Source organism: Molossus molossus, unplaced genomic scaffold (assembly GCF_014108415.1).
Source record: "Molossus molossus isolate mMolMol1 unplaced genomic scaffold, mMolMol1.p scaffold_m16_p_17, whole genome shotgun sequence".
Lineage (NCBI taxonomy): Eukaryota > Metazoa > Chordata > Mammalia > Chiroptera > Molossidae > Molossus > Molossus molossus.
Genome location: NW_023425352.1, coordinates 8,462,744 through 8,469,956, shown reverse-complemented (window position 1 = coordinate 8,469,956; position 7,213 = coordinate 8,462,744). Strand labels below are relative to the sequence as shown.

The 7,213-nt window shown below is 47.6% G+C and overlaps 1 pseudogene; it reads right to left on the bottom strand.

The window, feature by feature from the left end:
* Nucleotides 1-4,069: 4,069 nt before the first annotated feature.
* On the bottom strand, nucleotides 4,070-4,746 carry LOC118632684 (annotated as a pseudogene).
* Between the last annotated feature and the right edge of the window lie 2,467 nt (nucleotides 4,747-7,213).

The following is a 7,213-nucleotide window of genomic DNA, read 5'->3' as shown; positions in this document are numbered from 1 at the left end:
CCCCTTGTGTTCGACGGTCACCAATCCATCACACTGATTCTCTCTGCTCCTCAGCTTCAGGTTGCCTGGTTCGCCTGTGGAGGCACAGGCCAGCCTCAGAGGAACCAGACCATCAGGTGCCAAGTGGGGGGAAGTCCAGCGGGAGCTGTGTGGTGATGGTCACTGCATTTGCCTGGGGCCACCTCCTAGGCCTTGCTGTCAATAGAGCCAGACTAGGAAAGTGACCACAGGCTTCCCCTCAACCTCACCCCTTCTAGGCCTCTGCACCTGGTCTTTCCCTCAGCCCTTGGCCACCCCCAGCTCATCACAGCCCTCTGATGCTCCATCCTCAGCCCCAGTTCTGGGCTGGTGCAGAGAAATAAAACAGCCAGGACATTCGTGTGGGTGGGCCATCTTGTCCCAGCCTGGGCCATCCCAGACCACTCCCAGGGCTGTCCTGGACTCAGTGGGGAGAGAAGAGAAAGGGCAGATCCGCCACTGGGCCAGAGGAAGGCACATCCATCCCACTTCCCAATGGAGGTCTTCACCCATCACCGCCGCTGCTCCCCCAGAGCCTCCTCCTGGCCCTCCCACCCAGGACCGTGCACCTGTGTCTGCCCTTACAAAATGGGGCCCCTACAGCCATCCCACATCGCTCCACCCACCGCTCACTGCCAACAGAATCCTAACCCCACCACCCGGGTGCCCCTTCTGTCCAGCTCTGTCACCTCCTCCGTGGACCCCTGGATCAGCATACACAGTGACGTTTTCTTTCATCAGGGCACCAAATGCTGCTACCCTCTCCTGCCTCCCTGCCCTGACAAACACACACACACACACATACACTCATGCACGCACACTCACATGCATATGCACACGTCACATTTTTCTCTCACACACATACATGCACAACCACCCATGCTGCTGTAGGCAGGTCCTCCAGGGGCTCATCCTCACCTCCAGCCTCTCCTGCTGTTCCTCCAGGGCTCTTTGCAGGGCCCCATCTGCAGCTTCCTGCCCATGACTCTGCCTCTTGGCTCTGGACCCAGCAGCTCCCCCTACCCCTGAGTCTGGTGTGGCGTCTCCCTGCGACTGTAGCTGTCCTCCACGTCCCGGCACCATGCCCAGTGCTCAGCCTCACTGCCACGTGTACCAACTTTCCCAAATCCCATCCTACCCCAACTCTGCTCCGGGGGACAGAGGGTGGAGCAGGCCCTCTGTTGGGCCCATCAGCACCTCCCGTCAGTCTGGGTCATTGAGACCAGACACCAGCCATGTTCCCTCATTTCATCCCTGCCCTGGCCCAGCCCACACCCTGGGCTCTGAGCAGTGGGCAGGAGGCCCTGGATTCACCCTGGGGTTGGACCTGCTCAGTGCAGGGACAAGAGTCTCCAGGGGTCCAAACTTTGGAGTCCACATACCCTTCTGACCCAGAATGTCCACCCACCTCTGGACTGAGCGAGGCTCAGACAGCTGGTCAGAGCAGGGGATCCTCATGCTCAGGGTCTCAGCATCTACCGAGCCACTGCCTCCAGAAGGTTCCGTGGATGAAGGAAAGAGAAACTTACCGATGGGGACTGCCCAGAGAGTGAGGAGAAGGGGTCCGACTCCCAAGGCCCAGAAAGCCGCCTTCATGGCCCCTCAGCCCCAGGGCTTCAGCCAGCTCCTGTCACTCCGCTGGGCGACGGCAGTCCAGAGTCACGTAGACAGAAGTGGGAGCTGCTAATCGCCCCCCAGGACCAGTGGAGACAGCGAGCACCTTTCCAGAGCGTTGTCAGTGGCTCCCACTCTGATCTGTGAGCCGAGCAGCCAATGGCCTCAGCAGCCCGAGCATCGCCAGACATGCGCGAGGGGCCCGGGCTGCGGGTTTCCTCTCGTGCTGATAACGCTGACGGGGCTGCTTCGCTCAGACCCTACGACCAGGCGGGTGGTCCAGTCTGCCCAGCGCCTCAACAGCAGGAAAACTCCGCCTGGTAGGTTGGGATCCCCAGCACAGACAGTGACACAGTGACACAGTGATCCCCAACACAGGCTGGGGACCAGCGAGGACTGGGGGGGCCCGCAGCACAGAGGAGTGAGACAGGCCAGGAAGTTTTGCTTTGAAAACTAAACTGTCGTTGGGACCAAAGTCCACAAAAGAAGGCCAAGACCTGTACCCTGAGCTGAAACAGGTGACCACCTGCTGACATAGAACATTTAAAAAGAATCAAGAGTCTCCTGACATAAAACTAAAATGCCCAGGATACAAGTGAAAATCGCTCACCATGGGAAGAACACAATTTGACGCTAAAGGACAATCAGCCGATTCCAATGCCAAGATGAACTAGCTGTTGGATCCCCTGACAAGGATTTTAAAACAGTATTCATAAAGCCCAGTATTTATAACCTCTGGCCAGTTTGGCTCAGCGGTTGGAGCGTCGGCCTGAGGTCCAGAGAGATCCGGGTTCGGTTCCCGCTAAGGGCATATACCTTGGTTGCAGTTTGTCCCCGGCCCTGGTAGGGTCGTGCGGCAACCACTTGATGTGTCCCTTTCACATTGATCTCTCTCTCTCTCTCTCTCCCCCTCCCACTCTATCTGAACAAAAAATGGAAAAATATCCTCGAGTGAGGATAAAAAAAAAAATCGTTTCCAACACAAATTGCAGATTCTTTTGAAGCAAATGGAAAAATAGAAAATCTCAGCTAAGAAACAGAAGTTATAAACATGAGCCAATGGCAAGGATGTGGAGAAACTAGGGTACTCTCACATTGCTGGTAGGGTTGGGAAATAGTGCAGCCACTTTGGAAAACAGCCTGGCAGTTCAAAATGTTAGACATAGAGGTACGCTGTAACCTGGCAACTCCACTTCTAGCTATATATATCAAAGAGAGAGGAAAAGTCATGTCCACACAAAAACCTCTACAAAAATGTTGATGGCAACATTATTTATAATAACCAAAAAACAAAACAACAAAACCTAGATGTTTACCAATTGATAAATGGGTAAATAAATGCAGTAAATCCATACCATGGAATATTATCTTCCCATTAAAAGGAATGGAGTACACAGGTTACAACAGTATGAACCTTGAAAACGTCATGCTAAGTGAAAGAAGTCAGACACCAAAGACCACAAATATGATTCCATTTATATGAAATGCCCTAAATAAGCAAATCCAGAGACACAGAAACTAGGTTAGTGGTTGCCGGGGCTAGAAGGAGGCAGATGTGGAAAATGACCACTAATGGTCACAGGGTGTCTTCTGGGGGTGATGGAAATTAACTAGTGGTGATAGTTGCAGAATTCTAAATACACTAAAAACCATTGGCTTAGACACTTCTAAAGGATGCATTTTGTGGTACATGGATCATAGAAATAAAGCTGTTATTTTTTAAATTCTAAAACAAAAATTTTATTGAAATTAATTATCATATTTACAGAAAGAAAATGTAGAAGTTATCTGTTTTAAAATTTTAAGGATACCCATTTAGCACTCATTACAATTCTTCTAATTCATGATCTGAAACTGTCTCCCATACTACAAAGCGAATTCTTATTAATCTGCAGTACAAAGAAAAACATACAAAAACCTGGACTGTTATCAAATCATTAAACTCAGAGAAAAAATAAAAGTGCACAGAGGAGCTCACACTGGAATTACCGGATACATTACCACTAGCTCTATTTTATCATTTCTTTCCCATATTATTTCCAAAGCAAAATATACTCATTATATTCAAGGAGAAATGCTGCATTGTGTTTGACTGCTTGTGGCTGCTTTCTTACTTTTATTAATGTAATTACTGAAGTTCTGTGCTCTAAGGACCACACTATACCTTGTATCCATGGGCCCTCCTTGATACCTGTAGGTGTCATCAAATACGTAAAAAATAAACTTGCTAGGAAATAAAGCAAAAATAGGACAGTAAAAACAATATGGTATGCACTTTTTTTAGAGGAAAAATGCCCTTAACAATGCTTACTATCGGCTCAGGAAACTAGAGAATATATATTAGAACCTCGGTCCTCAGAAAATTATTTTCCTTAATCATTATTTGTCTAAGAAGAGGTAAATCATACAATTTACAAAAAGAAAACTACTGAATCCTTCAGAAAACACAACCTGGCAGTCTATCGTCAAAGCAAAACAATGCGGGGGCAGGAGTATGATGGAGAAACCAGTCCTCAAGAGCATCATGGAGGGAACCCAGCTGTGCTTGTATGGCCTCTGGCTGGTCCCAGAAACCCAATGACTCCTAGTGACTGAGTTCCCCACGAACTGTCTCCAGACCCTCTGAAGCGCTATTGCTCACTCCTGGCTGCAGAACAGCTTGCGGAGATTTTGGTTCTCCCTGAGCCGAGCGAGCCATCTGAGACTGAGCTGCCATCTGACTTGTGGGAAATGAGACTCCTTTGCCTGCCTGAAGTTTCTGACTGCTTCTTGACCCGTGGAAGGCCAAGGACAAATGCTTGTGCTTTGCATTGTCTAAGATGAATGTCTTCTAACTGCCCCTGCAAAGCTGCTGGCTCCACAGGGTAATAATCTGGCTGATCTAAAGTGAAGGATATCGCTTCAAGAACTAGATGAAGATCTTGTCTAGAGAAAGTGCAGCTTGAAGTTTTCCTTCCTCCTCTTCACAGAAACCGTTCTCAGCCTTCAGGTGAAGGTTTTGAAGAGTTCGGATGAGCAATCAGGGAAACCTTCCTACGTTTGTTGCATTTATGAGCCGCACTGCCTGTTTCATGCTGGGCTCTCCCGCAGGGTCAGTGGCATGGATGTCGCCATCCTCGAAGCTCCCTCGCCCGACTGCTACCTGGCAGCTGCCAAAGCTGTTTTTTGTTTTGTTTTGTTTTGTTTTTAAAAAAGAATCAAGTGGATATTATAGAACTGAAAATACAATTACTGAAATGTTTTCATTCACTGAATAGACTCAGTAGTAAAATGAAAATGACAAAAGACAGCATCAGTGAACTTGAAGACACACCAAAAGAATTTACTCAGTGTAAACAACATAGAGAAAATAGAAAAAATTAATAAAGCAGCAGAAACCTCTGGGCCAGTCACAGAAGTTCTTATATTTCTATTACTGAAGATCTGGGAAGGAGAAGAGAGAGAGTGTGGGACTAAAACAAATTAATAATAAAAAATAAAAATAAAAAGCCTGAAAACTTCCCAAATTTGGTGGAAGACACAAACTTACAGATTCAAGAAGCTGAGCAAACTCCAAACAGGATAATCCCAAAGATATTCACATCAAAACACAATATAATTAACTTGTGAAAACTAAAGACAAAGAAAAAAAATCCTACAAACAGCCAGAGAAAAATGACACATAATCTACAAGGGAAGACGGATTCACAGGACTGCCCGCTTCTCCTCTGTGGAGGCAGCAGGTTGCAGAACAGGGGAAGGACGTACTGAAGGAAAATGTGCCAGCCTGCATCCTGTGTCCGTGGGGCTGCCCTAGGAAACCAAGGGGAAATCCAGACACCTTCAGATGACAGTGGGATGGGGCTTCCAGAAAGGAAGGAGTGAGGCAGCGGGTAAAAACAGAGTGAATGGCCCTGGCCGGTTTGGCTCAGCGGTCAGAGCGTCGGCCTGCGGTCCGGAGAGACCCGGGTTTGGTTCCCGCTAAGGGCACGTACCTCTGTTACAGTTTGTCCCCGGCCCTGGTTGGGGTTGTGCGGGTGGCGGCCACTCGATGTGTTCCTTTCACGTTGATGTTTCTCTCTCTCTGTTCCTCTCTCCCCCCCCCACTCTACCTGAACAAAAAATGGAAAAATGTCCTCGGGTGAGGATAAAAAAACAAACAAACAAACAAACAAAAAAAACAGAGTGAATGTAAGACTGTCCTTTACTGTGTAAGTTTCTCCATCAGATGTTGTTTGAGACCTCCCTCCCTCTCTGCTTCTCTTCCTCCCTCCCTCCCTGCCTGCCTCCCTCTCTCTCCCCTCCCCCAGCTCCTCTTGTGTGGATGAAGGGCCCTCGGGTGAACTTTGAAATGTCGCTTGGGGCTCACACCAGAGTGGTTCTGGGTGGATTTAGGAATCGCCCCGAAGCGAAGCAGCCGCTCTGCATCATCTTTGTGCTTGGAGAACCCTGACCGGGGTTGCTTTACATCCCTTACGGATAGACAGTAACGGAAAGGCCGTGGTGACAATCGCAATGATGATGACAGGATCGTGTGTTTTCTCTGTTCTTTTTAGAGAGGTATACATTTATAACGTTGTGATGAGTTTGCAGGGAGACAAGAACTGAGCAGACTTTGGGGGCGATCACATTGTAAGCGATGTAAATATCGAATTGCTGTATTGTACACCTGAAAGTAACATGCAATTGTACACAAACTGTACTAGGAAAAAAGTAAAAGTGGTAATATTTTTAAAAACTGTTTGGTTTGAAGCAAAAGCTACACCACAATCTGAAGTGGTGCTCAGTGTAGAGGAAACATTTAGGGCAACTGTATTATTACTATTTTTTAATCCTCAACCCAAGGATATTTTTCCATTTATTTTCAGATAGAGTGGGGTGGGGGGAGAAGAAAGAGAGAGAAACACCAATATGAGAGAGACACATTGATTGGTTGCCTCCTGCATGACCTGGACCAGAGCTGGGGACCCAACTACAACCGAGGTACATGCCCTTGACCAGAATTGAACCCATGACTCTTAGGTCTAAGGGCTGACGCTCCAACCGCTGAGCCAAACTGCCTAGGGTAGGACAATTATTTTAATTAATGTTTTTTTAAATTGATTTTTGAGAGAGGAAGAGAGATAGAAACATCAATGAAAGAGAACATTAACTGGCTGCCTCCTGCATGCCCCACACTGGGGATTTGGCCCACAACCTGGGCATGTGCCCTGACAGGGAATCAAACTGGCGACCTCCTGGTACATAGGTTGATGCTCAACCACTGAGCCACACTGGCTGTGCAGGATAACTGTATTTTTAAAGCAGGAAGTTAGAGAACCTAAATAGAAGTAGGTTTCTATATTTCATTTGAACTCGTGAATGTAAACACTATTCAGCTGTGATAAGTTACATATGTATTTATATCTAAAGCATTCCCATCAGCAGTGTGCTAGAATACTCTTTTCTCCACACCCTCGCCAGCACTTGTTTGAGGATTTGTTGTTGATGGCAGCCATTCTGGCAGGTGTGAGGTGATACCTCATAGTCGTTTTAATTTGCATCTCTCTGATGATTAGAGATGATGAGCATTTTTTCATGTCTCCTGGCCACTTGTATGTCC